The sequence below is a fragment of the Petromyzon marinus genome, chromosome 5 (assembly GCF_048934315.1).
Source record: "Petromyzon marinus isolate PM22_M1 ecotype Great Lakes invasive population chromosome 5, UKy_Petmar_22M1.pri1.0, whole genome shotgun sequence".
NCBI classification, from domain to species: Eukaryota; Metazoa; Chordata; class Hyperoartia; order Petromyzontiformes; family Petromyzontidae; genus Petromyzon; species Petromyzon marinus.
The window spans coordinates 19,083,788-19,109,797 of record NC_133671.1 but is presented as its reverse complement, the minus strand read 5'-3'; the positions used below and the strand labels follow the sequence as shown (position 1 = coordinate 19,109,797).

The following is a 26,010-nucleotide window of genomic DNA, read 5'->3' as shown; positions in this document are numbered from 1 at the left end:
CCTATGATACCATCAGTAGGCCTGGACTCTGGGTTGTTCTTCGTGCTTTTGGGCTAAACAGGCGCGGCATGGGCTAGAGAAGAGATGGAGTGATGTGGTACAGGAGGACGTGGAGCTGAGTGGACTTGCCGATGACTGGTACCAGCAGTGTCAAGATCGACCTCTGTGGAGGAGGCTTGTGAACGATGCTACTGGGCAGTTGGAGGCAGTCGCCCTCCAACAACAACGGAGGGCGGAGGAGCGACGTTCACAACAACGAGCGGAGCGCCGGGTGGCTAAACCGTCGCCACTCGGGAGACAAAGGTGTGCGTCTGCGTGCATCTGCGTAAGTGCGATACGCACCGGGCTCCTGCCGCATTCCCGGGACGCCGTTCCGTGCCGTTTGCGAGGAGCAAAAAAAAGAATTTCTCAAAATGTACCAACGCGGAAGAAAGATGTCTTCGCAGAGCGGTGACAAGACACGCGTTGCTGCTCCCGGACTACAGTTAATCCCCCGGTGCTTTTATTGCGTGGCGAGTTCGGGCCACCCGGGCCTGTCCACGATTGTCTGTCCACGATGTTAACTTCTCCCGCTGTGTAAATTAGCGGAGGCAAGTTGACTCAGGAAAGGGAGAGAGGGGGAAAAAAAACACATTCCGAAGTCCAGAAAACCCACGGTATACTGAGAATATTTCACTGCAAACACAAAGAGAATTTGTCACTGCAAACACGTGATGCGGACTGCCCGTGTATATTGACTCGTGTTGACTCCTGTTGATCCCGTTTAAGAGTTTCAGTTTGTCGTCCACACCCCCACCGCACCTCCGATTAGCACGGTTGGCTACGTACAGCGCGAAAGAAGTTCAACGTACAGTACACGTGAATACCAATGGCACTTTGACAGCAGTGTAGTCATTATGGTGCGGAATGCAGGTAACCCGTACCGTGTTGTGATTATTGTTGTTGTTGTCATGTAATCTCGGGACGAACATATTACAATCGTGAAACCCGCATCGGGAAAGCTGGAGACAGTCCTCAATCGTTCAGTTACACGGGCCAAGGACTAACTCGCAGCCTCAAAGTGTCAGGCTTGAGCTCTAGTCGAACGCAAATGAGCGTGGCCAATGTTTAGACTCGCACGGATGGGGGTCTCCCCATACCCCGTGGGAAGCACACAGATAGACCGACAATTCACTGTTGTACGAGGGCCTCACCACAACACCACATGGGCCCCATGCAGTGCGGGTTGGACGATCGTAAATTCAACAAAATGGATCTAAAAAATAAATAATCAGAGAACAAAGGTTTAGGTGCAGCGCTGTACGCACGGAGGATCAGACAAAGATCCCACGTATCGCCTTCAACAGGCTGTTGGAGCAAGTGCTGATAGTGAGCACCTATCTATTAAAGGCTGGCACGGCACACAAAGAGGGGGGTGGGGGGGGGCTGAATACCAGCACCACACCCGGCCGCCTTTGTCTCCCCGGTGCTCCAAACACTCGTTTAAGGCTGAAACACGACCGAGGGGAGGCCCAGGATCAGTTCAGACATTCGTCGCCAATGTTGCGTGAATATAAATGTGTCGATAAACCCACCACCACCCGACACAACCAACTGGAAGGTTTGTGACGTAAACAGAACGTGCCAATTCGTTACTAGTACAGCACGCCGGTGTGTTAGCGGGTTTCACGACACATTTATATTTACGCCATCTAACCAAAAAAAAAACCTATGTTATGGATGATATTGGTCACGAAAGTCTACTACGTGTTAAACTTGCGTTAAGTAAATATACGCACACGCGAGGTGGAAAGTTTCGGGAACGGCTGCCAAATTAGTCACGGTGAAGTCAGGCCGATTATAACGAACGCCGCATCGCTGTGAGCTGCGCTGTCGCGGATCGCAGATCATCAGCGGCGCTGACGTTAGAGGGATGAAGACGGGAACATGAAATAACGAGCACGAGGGGTTCGAATTGCAAATAACCCTCGTCAACATGCCCGTATGTACGCGCGAGTTATGCGTTTTACACGTGCGTGCGTGCGTGCGGGCGAGTGGTAGTGCAGCGGTTAACGTCGTCTGCGCCACGAACCTGGCAAACTGGGTTCGACTCCCGCTCGTGGTCAACACCGCACCACCTCCGCACGGCGCGAAAGAAGTTCAACGTAACGCGTGCACAGTGACGATTATCTGAACCGGTCCTGGGCCTCGCCTCGGTCGGTGAAAACCTCAAATGTGTACTTGGTGGGGTGTATAAACATCGCCACTGGGGAGACAAAGGCGTCCGGGCGTGGTGCTAGGCCATCCACCCCATCGTGTGCCGTGCCAGCCTTTGTAGGTGCTACTCGCTAACAGCACTTGCCTAAACAGTCTGTTAGGGCTACACACGGGGGATCTTTGTGCGCGGGCGAAAAGGATGACACTCAAAAAATCTTTATCCAGACTGGAGGAGGAATCCGATGAGCTATGAAGCTCTTTTTCGCAGATTCCCAGCATGGGCGGCTCAGGATGTTGTTGTTGAGCCCCGCTACGGAACCCAGCGGACCACGGCTCGATTCCCAGCCATGGCCAAGAACTTGTCAACCCAAGGGAAGGCCCCCAGCACTTGGCCTCAATGAACACATCAGTACTTGGCTAGACGAAGATGACAGCGGGGGGGGTGAGGCGATGTTTTTTCCGGCCACACCAATCCCTCGTGCACCATGCCAGCGGACTTAACAGGCGCTCACTAACAGGAGCACTTGCTTCACACCACCCCTCCCCCCGCACTCAAGCGATCTTTGTGTGTGCGTGTCGGTGAGGCAACGTTAATCCAATTCCACAACGACATCATCGTGGCGTGGCTGCCGACATGCCACGTGTGGGGGGGTGTGTGGGGGGGTGTGGGGGGGAGTGTGTGGGGGGGTGTGGGGGGGCTTGTGGGGGGAGACGACAGAGTGGTGAGCACACCGCTGCGTTGCTCGAACTCGGTGTGCTCGAAGTTCGATTCCCGCTCACAGCCGACGCCGGTGACGAATACCTGAAAAGGTCCAGAGCCTCCCTCCTCACCAACCCCACTAGGTCCGCTCAGCCTTAAATGTAACTGCCGCCACTCACCGCCAACGACGGCCTTGGGACCGAACGTCCTTGTAAGAGAGCCGTCTGGCTCTGTGTGTTGTGTGTAAATGTCATCAATGGGGGAGAGACAAAGGCGGCCGGGCGTGGTTGCTGGCAACCCTTCATAGGTGTTTACTCGCTAACAGCACTTGCCCCAACAGCCTGTTAAAGGCTACACACGGGGGTGGGGGATCTTTGTCGTTGTGTGCTGTTGGTAACAACAACAACACAAAACCGCAACACAATAGCTCAACGCGGAACCTGGCCACCACCGTTTCATAAAATGATCTTCAAAAATCGAGTTCCCGGAATGTTCACGTCATTTCCACAACCCCTGCAAGCAAGCACGGCTCTCACCCCACACCCACCCACCACTACCTGCACCCCCCCACCAACCCACCCATACCCCTCCACTAGTAGTAGTAACCACTCCAATAACAAACCCCAACCCACAAGGGCGGCAAGAGTGGGTGGGTACAGAGTCCACGGACACTAGTGCTGTGCAGGAGAACACTTTCAAAGCCACGGTTGCAAGAACACTTTTTTTTATTCCTCGCCGAGCCAGTACACGCGCCAACCCGTTGGGTCAACGTTGGCCCAACGTTGTGGTTGGAACCGTTGGAACAACATAGGAACAACGTTGGCAGGAACAACGTTGGCAGGAACAACGTTAGCCCGACAACGTTCCGTGTTTAGCGGGCAGCTCGACCTGCTCGCAATGAGATCACACGCACACAAAGACAAAGATCCCCTGTATAGCCTCAGACTGTTGGGGCAAGCGCTGTTAGCGAGCGGCACCTATGAAGGCCGGCACGGCACCGACGCCCGGCTGCCTTTGTCTCCCCCCCCCCCCCAGTGACAATGTTTACACCACCGCACCAAGGTAGGCCGAATCGACAGACACACGCACTTCATTTCGTATGTAGGTCGATGTACGTTGAACTTCTTTCGCGCCGTACGCAGCCGTCGTCATGGTCTCGAGACCGAGACCATGACGACGGCTTCTCGCTCTCCGCCTTACATCACGCAGCAATGCAAGATGCACAGAGAGCGAGAGAATGGAAAGGGCGATGCAATGGGACTGGCATTAAAGAACGAATCGATAATAACGGAGGAGCGGCACTGTACCGGTGCGAGAATGCGGCACGCCATGCCGCACGCGCTCAGAGCGTGCAGGGAATTCGCCTTTTTCTTTTACACACAACCTTATTCGAAGTTGAAGTGCATTTCACATTTTTTCTTTCCTGTATTTTTTTGTGTGTGCGTGTGCGCCTGTGTGCGTGCGCGCGTTATGGGGAGCGGTGGTGTGGCGGTTAGCGCTACGCTGCGCTACGAACCTGGCGACCCGGGTTCGATTCCCGCTCACGGCCAACACCGGTGACGATTATCTGAACCGGTCCTGGGCCTCCCCTAGGTCGACTCAGCCTTAAATGAGTACCTGGTGCGATGTGTGCATTGGGGAGACGAAGGCGGTCAGGCTTAGCCACCCCCCCCCCCCGTGTACCGCTCCAGCCTTCATTAGGTGCTCGCTAACAGCACTTTCCCAAACAGTATGTTAAGGCTACACGGGGATTCTTTGTTTTCACCCAAGCTTGTACCACTGCTGCTACTCATGTGATGTGGTAAACGCATTCAGATGTTGCGTGTGGGGGGGGAGGAGGAAGGGGGGGTTACTGTTTTAAGATAATCAAGCTCGAGTACATTCCTACGTTTATTAGCCCTGGCCTCAAACTTTCTGACCACCCCTTGGTAGCCAGCTTAAGGCGAGCCGTGCACAAACGAATTATTGTTTTTATTTTTTTTATCCTCATTATTATTATTTGGCGATCCGGCGGCAGCGCTGTAGCGTAAAACGGGGTCACGCTGGATCCGGTTGCAGAATCGGAACATTTAATAATTTAGACCGGGGGAAATCCGATAAGGTACGAAGCTATTTTTCACAGGATGTCGAATAGCGGCACGGGGTCAGAACGCTACAACAACAAGCAACGCGAAAAATACGACGGCAGTGAATAGTATAGGAAAGGTAAACAAATTAGTTTAAATATATATAATGAAACTAAACAATTTTTTTTTATCTAACCAAGTAAAGCCCACCGAGGAATTTGCTTATTTTTTCAGAAGCGACCTGGCCACAAATGAAAGCTCAACAAAGGTGGCTTGCCGCGTGGAAATTCAACGCGTGTTTCTAAATGTGGAAGGAAAAACCGGAGGACCTGGCGAAAAATCCACGCGACCACGGGGAGAGGACACGCAAACTCCAAATATACTCTGAATGCATGCTTCTACTGGACATGTGAAAAAGAACGTTATAGCTCATCAGACTACTCCAGCATACGCGATTCCGATTTTTACAAAAAATATATATATAGAAATATTCTGTTTAGGAATCATCTTTTTGCGGGGTTTCTTTTTTCCCCTACACACGAGCAAAAGAGAAAGGGAACGAAACGAAACATTGATAGGCCAACTGACAGAACGAGAGACGGAGAGAGAGACGCCTCCCTTATATAGCCCCGCACTTTAACCGAGCGGCTATTTCCGTCGCTGCAAGTTCTCCCCGCTCGCTCCCTTTGTTGACCAAAGGCCAGCGGGCAGCCGCCCGTGGCTCGTGAGCGACGGCGGGGGGGGGGGGGGTTCCACGTGCCACTAACGAAGGCCATCGCGTAGTCGGTGCCCCCCTCAATATAAAAAAACAATATTTTCTTTACTTTTTTTTCAATGTTTTTGTTATTTTACCAGGTAAGGCCCCACTGAGCTATATAGCTCATTTTTCAGCAGCGACCTGGCTGTCACAAATGACAGCTCAAAGAAAGTGGCTTATGTGGAAATTGGAGGGGGAAAAACCGGAGGATCCAGAGAAAAATCCATGCGACCACGGGAGTCGGGGTCGAGATCGGGATCGAACCCACGATCTCCTGTATACCGGGCGAGGTAGTTAACATCTCGCCACTGTGGCACCCCTAAATCAGTGGCATAGCGCGGCTGGCTAGCATGGGCCCTGATGCAAGGAATGAAATGGGCGACCCATCACCCCTCCCTCTCTTCCCTCCCCCCCCCGAAGGCGACCCACCCTGTCTGATATGACTCCCCCCACCCACCCGCTCTTGTAGCCCATCCAACCCATTAGAGCCCTGTGCAGTCACACCGCCTACACACCAGATTGCAAGGCCACTCTCCTAACTCTACACCCAATGGCTTACGAGAAAATCCCCTCCCCCTTGAATGGGCGACCACCACAAAGGCTTGCCGGGGGGGGTGGGGGGGAGAGGGGGGGTTTTTGGCATCGGGTGGCGAGGTGTGGCCGGGAAGGTGGGGACCGGTGGCTGAGAGTTGTCGTCGGGTGTGTGAGGTTTTGTCCGGGGTTCTCCGGTTTTCGTCCCACGCTCGAAGCCACCCCAGACGTGGAACCGGTCACGCACCTCAATATAGCAAAACCCTCCCCCCCCCCCCCCCGTACTCGTGCGTAAAATAATAATTTGCATTAATCTTATTGTCATTTACTCCTTATCCGGTTACTATTGTTGCGTGAGCAAACTATATCTCACTGTAGGGGCTTGTGTACATGGCATGGGACATTTCGGTGTTTTACAATTGTACCAGTCAGCACTGGATTTGTTATAATTTTCGTAAGCCAGGTCTCTCCGTCAAGAAACAACATTCTCTCGCTCTCTCGAGTCTCAGCAGAGTCTCGCGGCTGGTCGTGTTGATTATTGCCCCAAGCGTTCTGCACACCATTAGGCATCGCAAACAAAACATGAATCCGAGCAAGCTTCGCACGTCAAGAATCTCATCATCACGACTCATCCGTGGCTCCATCGCTTCGTCTATCTAGCATGACCAAGGGGGAGGTCGTTATTAACACAACGATGACAATCGTAATGATAATGATGATGACGACGACAAAAATGTGCGAGCAGACGGATGCGGAGGAATAGGAGCTAAGTTTGGAGGGCAATTACGAGTTATCGCCACGCTGCCGGAAGAGCCATTGGGTGGGTTTTTTTTAGCTCAAGGCTAAAAATTACAAAAAAGATGAATGAACGAATGAATGGGTGGGTGAGTGAGCACGAGTGACGCAAGCCGGTTCCATAGGGCAAGGTTTATTCCAGGACTTTTTCTGCAAACACACATTCGCCGTTTCGCCGTAGTCATCGTCATTGCCACAACGTCGACTTTACTCTTGGCCTTTTGCTTTTTCATTGTTCGTGGAAGAGCACGCGAGGGAGCGGTCACCGAACAGAAAGTTTCACGCGTGAGAATCAGGTGAACCCCCCCCCACACCCCCCTGCCAACGTCGTTGCACGATCGTGCCATAATCTTTGCCGGCTTTTACGGATATGATACAATTAAAAACAAACTCCGCCGTGTGCGTCACAAGTTGTGGAAACGACCTCTCCCGTTCGAAGAAAATAAAAAAAAAGTCCCATAATGTGGCCCTGGAATCACTCGGCGTGTCGTGAGTCACCCAACCTGGGGGGAAAACCTCGCGCCGGCACTCGTAGTAAGCCACGGCGAGAATCGCGATCGCCACCAGCGACCGCCGTCACGTCGCCGTCATTCGAGCAAAGTCACCACCGAAGAAGACAAGGTGGGGGTTCCACCCGCACAGCCTTGCATCCGGAACAGCGCACCAGAGCGGTGCTGGTGGTGTAGTTCCCCCAGTGCTGACGCCCACCACACCAGGTACTCATAAAAGGCTGAGTCGGCCTAGAGGAGACCCCAGGGCTGGTATAACATGTCACTGATGTTGGCTGTGTAGCAAGAACTCAGCTCAAATCGCTGGGTTCGTAGCCTTTCCACTGCACTCCCACTCCCCACCATCAACACCATCACCACCAAACTACCAACACAACCACCAACGGAGTAATCACTCACAACCACCACCAAACCCCGACCACTATGGTAACCTCACCTCCACCTTTAACCAGATACCCTCTACCCAACAACTAGTGCTTTCAACGGCTTAGCCTCCATCCAACAATCGCCACATTTACCACAGCCACTCAACCACCACCACCACCACCAGTCAACCGAAGCCTCCATCAGCCACCCACTGCTGCCACCACCAGCACCACCACACGTTGGGTAGTCTCCACCACACCTGCAACACCATTACCAACAACACATCCGGTAATACTGTATGTCTGTTGTCCTCCCCCCGCACCTCCAATTACCACGGTCGGCTATGTACGCAGGGTGCGAAAAAAATTCAACGTGCATACATACATACAAATGCTTGTGCACATTGATAAGTTGATTTGTTTGGCTGTGTCAGGTGGTGGAGGGTCTTACAGTGCAGATTTGGCCACATAATTATGGTGGCTTAACCCAAAAACCAATCACGAATCTGGCCCGAATAATTTTGGTGGCAGGGTGGCAGCGCAGTGGCAGCACTCCGCGTCTTGCGGCAATAAGGGCCTGGGTTCAATTCCCGACTCGGGCGCTCTTTCTTTGTGAAGTTTGTACGTCCTCTCCCCCTGGCCTCAGGGGCGGAGCCACAGGGGGGGCTGGGGGGGGCTGGGGGGGGCTGGGGGGGGCTGGGGGGGGCTGGGGGGGGCTGGGGGGGGCTGGGGGGGGCTGGGGGGGGCTGGGGGGGGCTGGGGGGGGCTGGGGGGGGCTGGGAGAAAGTCGGTAATCGGGATATCTGGCTGCTGCAAAATGCAGGCTGCCACCTTGTGTGCTGCCCTACAGGCTGCTTGAGCGGCAGCCTTGCGAACTTATCGAACTTATTAGCCACATCAGCGGCTCCGACCTATTAAATAACGCCGCGTTCAAATCCAATAAAATTTGTTTTATACATTTGTGGCGCCCATTGGAAAACATTACACACTGGATATCTCAGAATATTGAAGTCAGCCCCCGCAAAGTCAAAATCCTGGCTCCGCCCCTGCCTGGTCTGCATGGATTTCTTCGGGGTTACCCAGTTTTCTCCCATAGCTAAAACAAAACAAAAAACCCCACACAATGTAACCGGTATTGGCCCAAACATCCCAATACTGAAAAACGACCTGCCAATGACTCAATTGAGATTAGACACACCACCAGCAGCAGCAGCAGCAGGGACATCGCTTATCATTTGGCAGGACCCTCCTGAAGTATGAGTCGTCAGACTTGACGAGGTCTTTCCCTGAATGAACAAGCGTAGTAATAGTTCACGAATTTCGTTTACTATAAAAGAGGCAAATCTGTGCGCGCGTATGGTTTGTCTGCCAAAAATCCCCTCTTCTTTCTCTGCTAGAATACTCCACCAATTTCAACCACGCACGGTGTCACTTTAAAAGCTCGTGACATGCGAGCTTGCGTGACGGACAAGGTCGCCGTTACAAATGTACGACCTTACAATTTTGGCTAATTTGGCGTATCCTTCCGGCGCAAACTTATCCAATCTGCCGCTTATGAAAGGCCCGGCATGTGACGAGAGGCCCCCATTAAAAATCATACAAAGGATAGGCGTGCACAGCAGCGGAGGGATGAGTTGATGGGAGGTTTGGGGCAGCTAATGAATGGGGGGGGGGGGGGGGGCGAGAGGGGGGGTAGAGGAGATACCTATGAGCTATGAGCCCAACCAGGCGAGTTAAATAATTTTTTGTTCAAACGAAAATGTTACATTTTGCCGGGAAGGAAAAAAAACTCCCTTTGCAGTTGATTCTCAACGGGCTTCCCACCGTTATGGAGAACGGCGGACGGCGATCCAATCATTCCGAGTGCTACGCGCAAAGTTGAACAGTCACAGTCTGGGGCTGCGATTCTCAACAACCGATTCGTTCCATCGGGCTCGCATTGCCCCGTCTCTATTTGAGCCGTCTGGCCTTTGTTTCGCCTGGTCTCGTTTGCCGCCTTCGGTCTAAAAGTGTGACGATTAAATGGCCGCGGTTTGCGTGAACCATATAAGTCGTGATAAAAATGTATTTCAACTCGTAACGCTGAGCCGAGGAGGAACCACAGGCGAGTGGGAAGACAGCAGCAGCCAGGCGGTAAGCTGGCGCTACCCAATCTCTACGGTCCTCTGTACATGAAGGTGTTATTGGCCAACCAATGAGTGTTTGATTGGCGAGGGGGCAACGCTCTATCCCATACAGATGGAACAGGTGGAGTCTACATTTGCTGTACTGCCTTCTCCAGGCGAGACACGGTTATGGCTCCACCAACTCTCGCTGCTGCCTCCACAGTGCTGGATTACAGGCAGCCACGTGCAGAATCATAGCCGCCACCTCCACCCACGGCTCGTGCCATCATGCATCGAGAACTTGCGCGTCAAATGTCATCGTTACATGCCAATAAATTTCACTAAACGTCACCGTCAGCCATGATCAACGCACCGCTGAATGCAGGCCTCCCCAAGCTCCCGTCATCTCTCTACGACTTAAAAATCCACCTCTTCTTCCCACACACGAGCACGCACGAGCTCACCTCGTCGCGACATGCGCACGACGTACATACGTGTGCATGCACGTTGAACTTCTTTCACACCGTTCGCAGCCAACGTGGATGAAAAAACGACTTTGATCACTTTTAAAATGAGACGGCCGGGTTATGAATTACATCTGCAAGTGGGCCGGTATATCCAATTAGGGATATTAATCACACCCGCCCCTACACCGCACCCCTCCTCGAATGGCAGGGTTGGGTTGGAGGGCTTAAGGTGGGGGGGAGCAAGTCACTATGAACATTACGCTAGCCCACTCAATGCAATTACATGGAGCTTTAATCGTTATTAAATGCGATTAGGGCCGCTCTGCACCGTGTCCGAATGAACGCGTGGAAGAAGGTGTGAATGGTACCCCCATGAATGGAACAATCAAGGACCGTGAGGCGCAAACTATGAAGAGTGCGTCACTGATGACTGCACCGATACAACAAGCATACTCTGGTGGAACGAGCGAACTAGTCCACTCAGCTAACCCGATTCAACCACGCCTACTCTGGTGTAACGAGTGGACTAGTCCACTCAGCAACCCCGATACAACCACGCCTACTCTGGTGGAACAAGCGAACTAGTCCACTCAGCTAACCCGATTCAACCACGCCTACTCTGGTGGAACGAGTGGACTAGTCCACTCAGCTACCCCGATACAACCACACGTACTCTGGTGGAACGAGCGGACTGCTCCACTCAGCTACCCCGATACAACCACGCCTACTCTGGTGGAACGAGAGGACTAGTGCTAATGGGGGGTGCTGCGGCGGACGGACAACAAAAAATCAGTACAAATAAATGAGTTTTAAATATAGATTATTTAAAAGTGCATGGCTCTAGTGGCTTCCTGATGTCGGAAGAGCATTCCAGACAGCCGCGGAAGCGCATCTGAAAGCGCCGCGCGATGCGGTGACCATCTTTAGACTGTGGGGAGATCATCGTGATTGGGCTTGGGGAGGCCTTGATCCAGCAGTCGATAGATCATAGACTGGTGATGACATGCACACAACAAGCTAATCAGTGGTGATCCCCCCCCACCCCCCCGTTATTCTATGAAGATCCATTGTCGCAATTCCATTCCAGGGATCGGTTCTTTGTTTGAAACGTTTGCGGTGAATTGTATAGCACCACGAGTGGCTCCACGTGCAGCAAAGATCCCCCATATAGCCTCAACAAAATGTTGGGGAAAGTGTCCCAAGCGCTGATATTTACATACTGCGCCCGGTACTCATTTAAGGCTGAGTCGAGCTAGGGGAGGAACAGGACCGGTTCAAATCTTCGTCAACGATGTTGGCCGTGAACGGGAATCGAACTTGGATAGCCCGGTTCGCAGGGGTAGTGCGCTAACCACAGCGCCGTACGCAGGGCAAATCCAACGTCAATTTTGATTTAAAGCTTTCGTGACTGCAGGGATTCATATTCTTGGTTCTTTCGGTAAAGTCACGTAGAAGGGAAACAATAAAATAATAAAAATCTAAAACAATAGTGAGAATTTTATTGTGTTATATTTTTATTATTTTCTTGTTTCCCTTCTACGTGACCGAAAGAACCAAGAATACAAACGTCAATTCTTTCACTATTCCTGAGCCGCGAATCGTGAGCCTTGTGAATCGATTAATCGATGTCTTCGATGCATTGTTTCCCACCCATATTTTTGTAAGTACAGCGTCATTGAAAAACAATCAAAACAATAATGTTAATAATGTTATGAACATCAATACAAATGCTGGTCATTTTATATATATTTTATTATTTGGTTGTTTCTCTTCAACGTGACTTTACCGAAAAAACTAACCATATAATAGTCCAGAGGTTGCTATGTCGTTGTATGTTGAACTTCTTTTGCGCCGTACGAAGCCAACCGTGCTAATCGGAGGTGGTTAGTTGGGTAGTAGCGGAGGTGGACAATTTAGCAAACACCATTGTTGTGTTGTACTCTTCTATGCTCCCCATGTCTATCCATGGCTCCTCGCCATCACCAACCCGCACTCATCAACGTGGTAATGAAGTATGGTCAAACAACCCCCCCCCCCCCCCCACCAATGGATGAACACGAGGGTGTGATAATTTACCTCCAGCCCTTAAGCTTATCAATACAGTCCTTGCTGTTAAAACAGTAGCAGTACGAGGTAGCCATAATAAAGGTTTTTGTTGGGTTAGATCACGTAAATATAAATGTGTCGTTGACCGACCACCGCCACCCGACACGGCCAATTAGCAAGGTTTGTCACGTAAACAAAAAGTGCCAATTAGTGACTACTTCAGCACACACCGGTTGTGTGTTGGAGATTAAAACCACGACGTGTACAATGTGAGCACCGTGACCGTTTCGCTGGCGATTACAACAACCGGCTTCATCGGGCGGTTTGTCAGAATTGTGAGGACGTCTTCCCGCATTGGTCTCGAAATAAGCCGCCGTGTTAAACTTAAGTACGAGGTAGCGATAAACGAGTTCTCGCTGCTGCCGTATACGAGTCGAAATCAATCAGAATTTAGGACGTTTTGCCAGTTGCGCTGTCATTCTTACGGCGCGAGGCTACGGCGAAGGAAGGCGCTGCTTCGTTATACGAACACAGTCTGCGGTAGTTTCGTGGTGGTTGGGGGGGGACGATGTTGTTAGGATTAATGTGTGGGAATTCTATCTACATTTGGCAAATTATTTGGCACACGATGGTCTCACTCGTTCCCGAATGACGCCGTGAGACCATTGAACCGTCCGCTTTGAAGCTGACGGCGATCGGCGTATTCTTTTTTTTGTTATGGCTCGGACGCCCGCGGAAATAACCGGGGCTGCCTACCAGATTCGAACCGCGAAACCTCTGCAACAAAGCGGCCCCGAACGTGCCCCGCCACTGCTGGGCCACGCTCATCATGGGCGGAGTTTGGGAAGGGGGGCACGGGGGGCCAACGCCCCCCCCCCAAACTGGACACCTTTATTAATTTATTTTCAGTTGTTTACAATTAGGATAATAAATCAATGTAAGAGACAAAGCAAACCCGTCCCCCCCCGCACTGCCCCCCATGACGCTCATGCTTCAAAGAGCAAAGGATGGCAGCCTTGAGCGGAAAATCGACATTCTCATGACGGGGCCCAGTCTATGCATGGGACGAGGCGTCGTGTTAAATAATGTTTTGTTTGTTTAGGAGATGCAATGCACGTGGTGATGATGATGATGAAGAACGATGACGGATGATGATGATCACAGATGATAATGATGCAGACGCCCGTCACTCGACGATGGTGATGAGAAATGTCAACGTTGCTGACACATGATGATGGTGATGGTGGTGATGATGACGATGATGGTGGTGGTGGCGATGATGACGATGATGATGGTTATGACGAAGGTGGCGATTACGATAGCTGCTGATAGCGATGGCGATGATGATGCTGGTGGTGATGATTGTATTAAGGATGGCGGCGGCGGTGATGCTACGTATAACCGTAATTATGAAGACGACGACGACGATCGTAATGACGATGACAAATTAATCTCACCCGCGCGCATTTAATGACAGACGAGCCCTTACTTATAAAGCCCCATCAGTGAACATCAATCAGCCCCTCCCGCACACTCACTCACTCACCCTTGCCAAGAGACGCGAGCCGGCTTCCCGTGGCCGGTGTTGGGGCGGATTAATCCTCTGCGATCCGAGGCCTCTTTCCGATCTCCTCCGATCTCCCCGGCTGCCATCACCACCACCACCACCACCCGGGGCACGAGCGGAGTTCGCGCGGATCCGCCGCAACCGAGCATCCGCAGCGGCTGCGCCGGTGTGCCTTTAAGAATGACCATTTGCGATTGACTATACATTTCCAACAATGGCAAACGGTGACTGTGTGTATATATAAAAAAATGCATATATTATAATAATAATTATACAATCTCTTTATAATATACACTAAACCACACTGCTGCCGTTTGATATACCAAGCGTGTATATGTGTACTGTATAAAATATTCGATAAAAAATAAAATAAAAACAGCTGCTTATAGATTTATGTATAACCTTCCTTGCACACGTGTGCGTATATATAAACACGCACTCGCAGTTGAACGCAGACATCTCTCTCTCTCCGAATCGAGCTGTCATTCACAAAGCGGGGCGATATCAACAATCGGCGTAACACACGCCAGCGAGCTACGCTGCTACGTGCGACATTGAACAACACTAGAGAAAACAACACACACACACAACAACACGCACAACAACCACCGGGCATAGTGACGATGCCTATGGGAAGAGCGGAAAATCCATCCCTTCGCTGCGCCCGGAGAGAATCAGCGAACATTCACGCCGCTTGCTGCAGCTGCTGATGATGATGTTGGTGGCGGTGATGCTGATGATGATGATGCTGTTGCTGATGATGTTGGTGGTGGCGGTGATGGTGATGATGGTAGCGGTGGTGGTACCGATGATGCTGCTGCTGATGATGTTGGTGGTGGTGATGATGATGATGTTGATGCTGATGATGTTGGTGGTGGCGGTGATGCTGATGATGATGGATGATGATGGCAGCGGAGGCAGTGGTGGTACCGATTATGATGCTGCTGATGAAGGCTTCCGTTTGTGAGCTTGTACCTCGGTTCGAACCGCGCTTGCAGCTATCTCATTATTCCGACCACCATCACCACCACCATCACCATCACCTCCTCCTACTCATCCTCCTCCTCCGCAGCGACGCGAGCGAGCGACTGAGTGAGCCACAGAGCCCGCGAGAGAGAGGGAGGGAGGGCAGCGAGCGAATGGCCGGGTGCCTTTTATTTATTTTGTTATTTAACTGGAAGCAATTATTTGGTTATTTAACTCGTAGCATTTTTTTTCACCTACCCCCCCCCTCCTTTTACCACCCCCCACCCACTTACCCCCCACACCCCCCACCCTTTACCCACCCCTTACACCCCCACGCCCTACCCCTCCACCCCTACCCCTTACACCCCCCACCCCTACCCCCCACCCCTTACACCCCCACGCCCTACCCTTCCACCCCTACCCCTTACACCCCCCCACCCCTACCCCCCCAACCCATTACCCCCCCACGCCCTACCCCTTACACCCCCCCACCCTTTACACCCCCCCAGCCCTTACACCCCCCACCCCTACCCCTTACACCCCCACCCCTTACACCCCCCCACCTCTACCCCCCACCCCTTACACCCCCACGCCCCACCCACCACCACCCCTCTCTTTTCCCCGAAGCGAACCCGCTGCGAGGCTGAAGGTGTTTGCTGTTGCTGCTGCTGTTGTTTGGCTGTTGTTGTTGTTTGGCTGTTGTTGTTTGGCTGCTGTTGTTGTTTGGCTGTTGTTGTTGTTTGGCTGTTGTTGTTTGGCTGTTGTTGTTGTTTGGCTGTTGTTGTTGTTTGCTGCTGTTGTTGTTTGGCTGCTGTTGTTGTTTGGCTGTTGTTGTTGTTTGCTGCTGCTGTTGTTGTTTGCTGCTGTTGTTGTTTGGCTGTTTCCTTTGCGGCGGTGGGTGGTTTTGTTTATTTATTTACTCTCGCGGTTTGGTGTGTTATGTGTTTGTGTGTACCTGTTGTGTGTTTGTTGTGTACGTGTGTTGTGTCCGTGTGTGTGTTTGTGTGTACGTGTGTTGTCTACGTGTGTTGTGTCCGTGTGTGTGTTTGGTACGTGTGTGTTTGTTGTGTACGTGTGTATGTTTGTTGTGTACGTGTGTATGTTTGTTGTGTACGTGTGTATGTTGTGTACGTGTGTGTGTTTGTTGTGTCCGTGTGTGTGTTTGGTACGTGTGTTTGTTGTGTACGTGTGTATGTTTGTTGTGTACGTGTGTATGTTTGTTGTGTACGTGTGTATGTTGTGTACGTGTGTGTGTGTGTGTTCTGTACGTGTGTGTGTTTGATACATGTGTTTGTTGTGTACGTGTGTATGTTTGTTGTGTACGTGTGTATGTTGTGTACGTATGTGTGTGTGTGTTCTGTACGTGTGTGTGTTTGATACATGTGTTTGTTGTGTACGTGTGTATGTTTGTTGTGTACGTGTGTATGTTGTGTCCGTGTGTGTGTTGTGTACGTGTGTGTGTTTGTTGTGTACGTGTGTTTGTTTGTTGTGTACGTGTGTTTGGCACGTGTGTGTTGTGTACGTGTGTGTTGTGTACGTGTTTGTGTTTGTTGTGTTTGGTGTGTATTTGTTGTGTACGTGTTTGTGTTTGGTGTGTGTGTTTGTTGTGTACGTGTTTGTGTTTGAGAGGAAGATGTTTAGTAAGGGTGTGTGTGTGGTGTCACAGTGTGAGAGGGGTGCTAGCTAGCAGCACTTGCCCCAACAGTCAGTTAAGGCTATACGGGAGATCTTTGTCTTTGTACTCGGTATGGTGTGTCGCAAACATCGCCACTAGGGGAGACAAAGGCGGCCGTGCGTGGTGCTGGCCACCCACCCCCTCGTGTGCCACAGTGTCGGCCTTCATAGGTGCTGCGACTCGCTACTCACAGCACTTGCCCCAACAGTCTGTTAAGGCTACACGGCGGGGAGTTCTTTGTCTCTGTATGGTATTTGTGTGTATATCTGTGTATTTGTGTAAAGGGCCGTCCATAAATGACGTCACGCGATTTTGGACGATTTTTGACCCCCCCCCCTCGTCACACGGCGTCATAAAAAGTCAGCCCCCCCCCACTCAAATATGACGTCACAAAGCTCTGCCCCCCCCGCCCACCCAAAACCATATTTCCATTTTGAAAATAAAACATGCTTCAAATCGCTTTAAACTATTGTCATCGTAGTGCGTATTTAATGTGGCGCTGCACTCTGATGTTGTAGGAGTGTTGTTATAACAATTAGTGTTGTTATAACAATTCTAGATTTATTTAAAGTCGCGCATTTTGATGTGACGTCACATTTCTCACCACCCCCCCCTCTCGTCACACATCGTCACAAAAATCTGACCCCACCCCCCCCTAGGTGCGTGACGTCATTTATGGACGGCCCCCTAAGAGTGGGTCTGTGTATCTATGCGCGCGTATATCTTTGAGTGGCCTCAAAATGCACCTAGCCTGGCACAATTGACCCGGTCACGGCACCGCCTCTTAGTAGCGAATGGCCGTTGTTCACGTGTGCATTAGTGCAAATTATCAGCCATACTTCACCTCGCCGGGTCAGTGTGGTTAAGCGAAGGTGAAGCATAGAAGCGCAGTCCAACAATGGGCATCTCATTAAATTCCCAGAGAAGATCCATCCATCCAACAACAACAAGAACATCATCTCCTGACACCCCAAATCTCTGTCTCTCTTCGGTGAAAGCGTCAAAATCATTTGCTGCATTTTGTCATTTGGCGGCGTTGCCATTCATGTAAGCACACAGGGCCCTGCTGCTCACGAAGGGAAGACGCTGCTCCTGCTGCTGTGTTTCACACAGACACAGCCTGCAAGTGGTTCCATAGTAGGGGAAGGGGGGGAAGGCGATGCTACAATAGTGTATCCCCCACCCCCCATCCCAAACGAAGTCATTTGGAGTGCAATTTTTCAGATCTGTCAAAGGGTTGGTACGTAAATGGGCCTACTGGTTTCGATTGATGTCGCGGGATCTCTCACGTCATGTTGTATATTAGGGTTGTAGTATTAATCAGGGCGGCCTGCCGGGTCGAACCGCGCGAAGAACCGCTGGGCCGTGAAATATGATCAAACAACCCCAACACGACCTATGTACGTATGTGTGTGTGTGTGCACTGTACGTTGAACTTCTTTCGCACCGTACGTAGCCAAACGTGCTAATCGGAGGTGCGGGGAAGGACCTCTGCTTTTGGTTACCTTCTTTTGTTGCTTTAAACATACACGTCTATCTGAACCTCACGAGTAACTCAAAGTAACTCGATACATTAGTCAACATCACTGTGGCCTTACGAGGAAAAAAAGTATATCGATATAACAGGCGACGTTTCAGTCAATGAGCCTCCTCACCCGTGTCAATGGCGTAGTGTTGGTTGGCATGGGAATGTAATGGGTCACCCCCCCCACCCACCTATCCGATCCCCCCACCCTCTCTACAGCCCCCCCCCCTCTTCCGGATCCTGGCGCAGTTGCACCGCCTGCACACTCGATAGCAACGCCGCTGCCACAGTGTATTGATTTTGTCTGCCTTATCGATTTGTGTTGGCATGTGTTGTTTAACCCATCATATCCGTGCTACCGTCGCTTGTTATGCTGCTATGGCTATGACCGGGCCATTATTCTCCTTATCTTGTACCTGATGCGGTGTGTAAACATCGCTACTAGGGAGACAAAGGCGGCCTGGCGCGATGCTGGCCACCCACTGCTTCGTGCGTGATGTGCCGGCATTCATAGGGTGACAGCACTTGCTCCTACAATCTGTTACAGGCTATACGGGGGGATCTTGTCTCATCTTGTGTTTAACTGTTGGCTGTACCTCCCACAATCCTTTCGTGTTGTGTGTCTGCAGGAGGCGGCCATGCAGGCAGAGTCATCGATAGGGCGGCACCAAAGGGGCCGTCCATAAATGACGTCACGCGATTTTGGACTATTTTTGACCCCCCGCCCCCTCGTCACACGGCGTCACAAAAAGTCAGACCCCCCCCTCAAATATGACGTCACAAAGCTCTGCCCCCCCCCCCCCAAAAAAAATAAAACATGCTTCAAATCGCTTTAAACTATTGTCATTGTAGTGCGTATTTAATGTGGCGCTGCACTCTGATGTTGTAGGAGAAAACATTTGTTAAAAAGTCTATTTAATTAAGTAGAACGTGTCTATATTTATTTAAAGTTGCGCGTATTGATGTGACGTCACATTTCTCAAACCACCCCCCCCCCTCTCGTCACACATCGTCACAAATGTCTGAACCCCCTCCCCCCTAGGTGCGTGACGTCATTTATGGACGGCCCAAAAGCAATACTAAACGAAACAATTTTTTTTTATTTTATCAGCTCAACGAAGTGACTTATCACGTGGAAAGTTATAGCAGCGGCCAAATACTCTAATAATAACAACACGAATATAACCAACTACTGCAGCAATTGGATAAGGGATGGGGTAAATAAGGATTATAATAAAAATAATACAGTCACGGCCAACTCATTTGTTAATCCAGTGATGGATGGATGCCCCTCCACACTGTGTCAGTCATGGGGTGGGTGGGGAGGGGGCTTTTTTACCATACTTCACCACGCTGGTCAGTGCGGGTTGGTGAATGGGGCAGGACCGCTGCTGAGATATAATTCCCTCACGGATGTTAGCCGTGGCCAGAACATCGAGCCGGGGTCGTCGCCGGCTTTCGTGACCCAAGTGCGCTATCCACTGCGCCGCCGCTCCACCACCTAGCGATTATGAGCGACAATAAGTAATCTTTTAAAAATACTTTTTTTAAAAACACGCTTTAATGAAATGTACCGTACTAGTAATGGAAGAACTCCACGACTCCAGGAAGCGGCCCCGAGGCTTGCCACAACGTAAGGGGGCCGTTGGTGATTTACAGCCAAAGTCAGTTGAGCGTGGACAATTAGAACCAAGCCGAAACATAACATAAAAAAATTTTAAAAATATATTTTTTTATAATATCATATAGTATTGTCATCAGTATGACATAAGTATACCAAGTTTGCAGTCGATGCCACATTGGGAAGTGGGTTAACATTGAGTTACAATATTTGAGGATACAACAACGACAACAACAGAGTGAGTTAATAGAAAGCGTGTAATAATAAAAGAGGCTCATCCACGTCGTGCGGGTCAAGGGGGCTTCATCTGCAACGCCGCTGGTGTGGTGTCTCCAATTATATGGCTCAGGTGGAGCAGAGGCTAGGCGACTTTATTTTTTTAGACGCTTTGCCCAATTGTTTCAACAACTGCGGTGGCAGGAGATGGAATCGCTATTCTGTTTTTATTTCACCAGGTAAGGCCCACTGAGCTACGTAGCTCTTTTTTTAAGAAGCGACACCCGGCCACAAATGATAGCTCAGACGAAGTGGCTTATCGTCGCGTGGAAATTTATAGCGGCCAAATACTCCCAAACGCACGTTTCTTCGTGTGGAGGGGAAACGCCGGAGGACCCGGAGATAAATCCACGTGACCGCAGGGAGAACATTCAAACTCCAAATATATGTATGCGTAACGGTCGGGATCGAATAACCTCCTGTATAACAGACGAGGTAGTTAACATCTCGCGACCGTGCCACCCTTTTTCGCCGACCCCTGGATTGCAAGTCCAGCGTGCTAACCAAGCTCCCTACATTTGTCATTTAAAATGGTTAAATATTGGCTGAGCTTACAGCTAAACATTTCCATGCGTGCGGCAAACGCTTAACTTTTAGTTTCTAGGGTTAAAATAACGTGACAACCGTGGTTAAATAGACGATATCGTAAACGTATACTGAGTGATGGCTTTAGGCAGAATCCAACTGTTATCAGGCCATTGTGATGGCCTATTAACCCAGGATCTGTAACCTGCAGCACACCCTGTCACCCCACAGGTGTATTCCAGACTTTTATCTCATACACTTGCATACCCACAGCCTTACCCCCCCCCGCCCCACTCCCATTTCTTAAAACTGTCATTATAAAAAATCATAAACCGGGTGGTGACGAATTATGCAAATATCATGGTGATAAACGTCGTGTTATTATTACATTTAAATTTCAGCAATTCCTCGACTTACTGCCTCTTAAATTACAAGAATTTCTACCCACAAAAAAACTGGCGGCGAGCTGTTGCGGCTAGACCCGTGTGTGTGTTGGTGCGTGTGGGTGTGTGGGTGCGTGTGTGTGTGGGTGTATGCGTTTTCGTCCCATGGGGAGCCGGTAGCGTAGCGGTTAGCGCGCTGCGTTACGAACCCGGCGACCCGAGTTTGATTTCGGCTCATGCCTAACACCAGTGACGATTATCTGAATCATGTCCTGGGGCTCCCCCAAGGTCGACTCAGCCTCAAGTGACTACCTGGTACGGTGTGTAAACATCACCACTGGGGAGACGAAGGTCGTGGTGCTGGTCACCCACCCCCTCGTGTGCCGTGCCGGCCTTCATAGGTGCTCGCTAACAGCACTTGGCCCAGCAGTCTGTTAAGGCTACATGGGGGATATTTGCCTTTGTTCATGTTCCAGTGGAACAGAGGAGTGGACTGGGCCCTCCTCATAGCCATACATACGCAGGGTGTAGGGCAAAAAGCCAGGAACCATGGCAAAATCAGGACCTCGCTGTGTACATTACAACTATCGTTTATTACAAAACACGGGCTGAGTGTGCCTAGATTAACGTGGACACAGCTCCCCGATGCGGCGTTCGGGTCGTGCCACGTGGCCACGTTGTGTCCGGTACGGTGTCCGTTTGTTTTTTGTCCACGTGCAAAGGGAGCTTCCTGAAGGGCGTCGTGCGGAAGCTCCCCGCATGGAGCGAAACGGCGGACAAACAATGCTGGAATAACCCGAAAACCTCATCGGAGAGCCGTACAGCAGCAACAGCAGCAGCAGTAGGAGCACGATGATGAAACACCTATGCGGTTGTGCCGGTGTTGGACCCGTTGAGGGACGTTGAAGTGCGTCCTGCGTGTGAAACGGATTTGAGGCGCGTGTCCCACGCAAAACGGCGCCCACGGTTCAAACATCTGCTATACTTTTACTGTCCAGACGTACGGTTTGTGACTTTTGCCCAACCCTGTGTAACTGCGCGCACACACACACGTGCACGCACGCGCACACACACAAACAAACAGGCAACCACGACAAGTCAAAATAAACATGTGCAGGAGGTCCCGAGGGGACACGCATCTAGACCGATCCTGGCCTCACCCCTTTTGGCACAGACAAGGGGGGGGGGAATGGAACCATCACCGCCCCCCCCCCCCCACTGTTTCTTGGACAGCCTCAAGAACGGGCAATTGCTACATACACATACACACAAAGATCCCCCGAATATCCTGAGCAGACTTGTCGTGGCAAGTGCTGTTAGCGAGCACCTTATATTAAGACCGGCACGGCACATGATGGAGGGGGATGGGTGGCCAGCACCAAACGCGCCCGACCGCCTTTGTATCCACCAGTGGTCATATTTACACATTGCACCAGATTACTCATTCAAGGCTGAGCCGACCTACGAGAAGAAGAGGACCCGGTTCAGATAACCATCACCGACATTGGCCGTGAAGCTGGGAATCGAACGTGTGTCGCCGGGTTTCGTAGTGCAGCGCGATAACACACTACACGAACGTCTAGCCTTAACAGGCTTGTCGGGCAAGTGCTGTGGCGAGCATCTATGAAGGCCACACACAATCACGCACACGTGCACACGCAAACACACACAAGAGGTGGGAAAGTTTGGGACAAGGTGCTAAATTAGGCACAATGGACAAATAAAGAAACACGCGTCACTGCCATCACCGCAGCAGCATCACCAAATAATTTGTTCAATAACTCTACAGTGGTGAACCCATCCCCGTGACTTTAAATGCTCTTAACAATTTTATTTCTACCAGGTAAGCCCCCACTGAGCTACGTAGCTCTTTTTCAGAAGCGACCTGGCCACAAATGATAGCCCAACGAAGTGGCTGATGACGTGGAAAAGCATAGCGGCCAAATACTCTAAACGCACGTTTCTAAATCTGGAGGGAAAAGCCGGGGAGAGAGAACACGTAAGCTACAAATATACAGCAGGCGTCAGGGTCAAGATCAAGCCGACGACCTCCTGTATACCTGACGAGGTAGTTAACATCTCGCTATCGTGGCGCCCTTTGTATTCCCGATAAGTTGTCCGGCAGCCTGATTGCACACCGCCTAGGCCAGGGGGTCGGCAACCAAAATAACAACACGTGAAACAAAAACAACAACTCGACATGTCAAGAGCCGCAATGCACTGTTGCGGTGAATGGAAGACGGCGGTCCTTTATAAACAACGTCACGGAGCAGCCCTTAAAGAGCCGCGTGAGCCGCAGGTTTGCCGATCTCTGGCCTGGGCGCTCGACAAACAATTTTGCCATGGAGATGTTGTCGTTGTTGAGCGCTCGTGCACACCGACACAAGCGGGCGTTTCACAAGCGACAACTCGCGTCCCACGCAAATGTCTTTGGTAATTATGGGGGTACGGAACGGAACGTGGCCGAAAATAAAATTGCAGAGTACGAGATGAGCCGTAAACAATATCCGTTCTTGATTTCAAACCAAGTGCGTTAGATGGCCACTGTATGTCACATGGACCTTTTCAGATTTATCTTTCCGTCAATGTAAACTTGTAAATAAATAATCACTGCCTCTTGGTGGTTTATTTTTACTTCTCGCTCCATTTACATACAATTAATAATGCATTACGTATAATGAAAACGTAATTTTACATGTAATCAATTTTGTTTCCCGGAATGGGTGACTTTATGACGGGGAGTACTCAGTACCCTTGCTTTTATACGCAAGAGCTCTGCCCTTTTGGGCTGACCGCCCCACACGTCACCGTAATCTGTTTTCATCACGATTACCGAGTGGATGCCCAAAGGCCGATGGTGTCCACAAACGGCCAGCGACAACCAATGCCATTTCACGCGGGGAGATGGGGGGGGTGCAAATATTACGATTGGTAAACGATGATTTTGTTCGACAGGTTAGGTGGTCACGTAACGATAGGGCCAAATGTCTGCAGCGAGACGGACAAAGCCAAACAATCCATAAGAGGGGTGTTTTTTTGGGGGGGGTTAGATCACGTAAATATAAATAAATGTGTAGTTGAACCCACACCACCACCACCCGACAGCCAATTCGTAGGGGTTGTCACGTAAACAACAACATGCCAATTGGTTCCTAGTTCATCACACCGATGCGTTGGAGAGTGAACCCACAACACTTACAACAACATTGTCACATGCCCCATTAACAATTATCCCCGGCGGTTTAACGCAATAATTAAACAATAATCGATTATCGATTATTGCTTTTTGTTGTCTCGTTTTGGAACCGTCGCGTTTGCGCTCGATCTGGCTTCGTTCTTCCTTTGGTTCCATTGGCGCGAAATGCATCGTTTACACATTCTGGCACGTACGTACAATTTGACCGACGATTCACCACCATCAGGCTCCCCGCTGATGAGACACAGTCGGCGTCAAAAGCGGTCCACAGTTTGCTTGTCCTGAACCAATACTGCTGCCGACATGATGCACTCCCAGAAAGCAGTGAGGCTCTTATTTTGTAATGTCGAAAGACGGATAGACTCAATGAAGGAAACGCATTGTCCGCTTATTCATAACTTCATGTCAAGGGATGATTCTATAAATCGCTAGATACCACGGTCGGCCACCCATCTCTGATCCTATCGCCACCGCCACCACAACCTCAACAGACTATTGGGGGCAAGTGATGTGAGCGAGGACATTTGAAGGCCGGAACGACACACGGTGAGGGGGGGGGGGGGGTGGGGGTGGCCAGAAACCACGCCCGGCCGCCTTTGTCTCCCCAGTGGTGATGTTTACACATCGCACCAGGTACTCATTTGAGGCTGAGTCGACACATCACACAACCATGACATCGCACACACACACAAATTATTAAAACCACCGACATTCGCTGTTCAGTGGCGGCGACGTCATAATGGTGCCCGTGCCAGGCTAGGTGCACTTCAAGGCAACATCGCAAACACACGTGTCATGCAGCCAATTATAAATTATTATACTGTACTGTATGCCGTTTAAGTTTGACGATTAAATGTTCATGCTTGAGGCAATAATGTATGACCCCTATGGTGCATTGTATTAAAAGTGTATATATGTATACGTGTGGGGGCACCTCATAATAATAATAATAAATAGTTGTATTAACTGACTCGCCCGTGACATAATGACCCATAATAATGTAGGCGTTCGTGCCTGGTTGTGACTCCTGAATCACCGTGCAAGGGAGCACTGAGCCGCCAGAGTGTGACAGAGAGCAAAACTCCATCGTTGTACTCTACTTCTATGCTCCCCGCCGTCACCAACACGCATTGACCAGCGAGGTGAAGTATGGTCAAACAGATCCCCTCCCCCCCTCCTCTCCACCACTCCACCACCAACAACACCTCGGTGGAATATATATATTTTTTTTAAGGCGGGGTTAAAAGCCCGTAACGTGTTATATTTTAATAAAACATAAAAAGAAAATGAAAATAAATGTTCATCGCATGAATATCAAAAAGGGCCGCGCTCTCAGTACCACACGCGTCTCGCTGCATTGCCTTAAAAGGCAAAAAGTGGCCCCGGGGGTGGCGGCGGGGGGGGGGGCAGCGTAGGGGGGGGGCAGAGTTGGGGGGGGGGTGAAGCGGAAACGGAGGCGGATTGTGGTGGGGGGGAGGGGCTGTGGGGGAGGGGAGGGTTTGGGGGGTGGGGGATTTGGAGGGGGGGGGGGCTCTTCCTAGAAAGAGTCAACAGATTTGCTCTCCGCTAATGCTGCTGCTGCTGCTTGGCTATGATTGTGCTGGTGTAATTGCGCTGATGATAGTGCAGTTGATGATGATGATGATGAGAGTGCTTACTACTGCTGCTGATGATTAAAATAATGTTGTTACTGATTATAGGACTGTGCTACTATTGCGTACAGCTGATGATGATGATGA

The 26,010-nt window shown here is 50.7% G+C and overlaps 1 protein-coding gene across 4 annotated transcripts in view; it reads right to left on the bottom strand.

Annotated features, from left to right (window-relative positions):
* The window catches only part of LOC116939300 (uncharacterized), a 98,449-nt gene that overhangs the window by 59,828 nt on the left and 12,611 nt on the right, over positions 1–26,010 (bottom strand). The window contains exons 1-2 of one of the 4 annotated variants that reach the window (XM_076062438.1): positions 15,035–15,310; positions 14,084–14,276 (exon numbers count right to left, since the gene is read on the bottom strand). The exons of 1 other annotated variant lie outside the window; for it this stretch is intronic. The gene's annotated coding sequence lies outside the window, so the exon portion shown is untranslated. Of the gene's footprint in view, positions 1–14,083; positions 14,277–15,034; positions 15,311–26,010 lie in introns of those variants that run through there. 2 more of the 4 variants (XM_076062439.1, XM_076062440.1) reach the window with 2 other exon arrangements.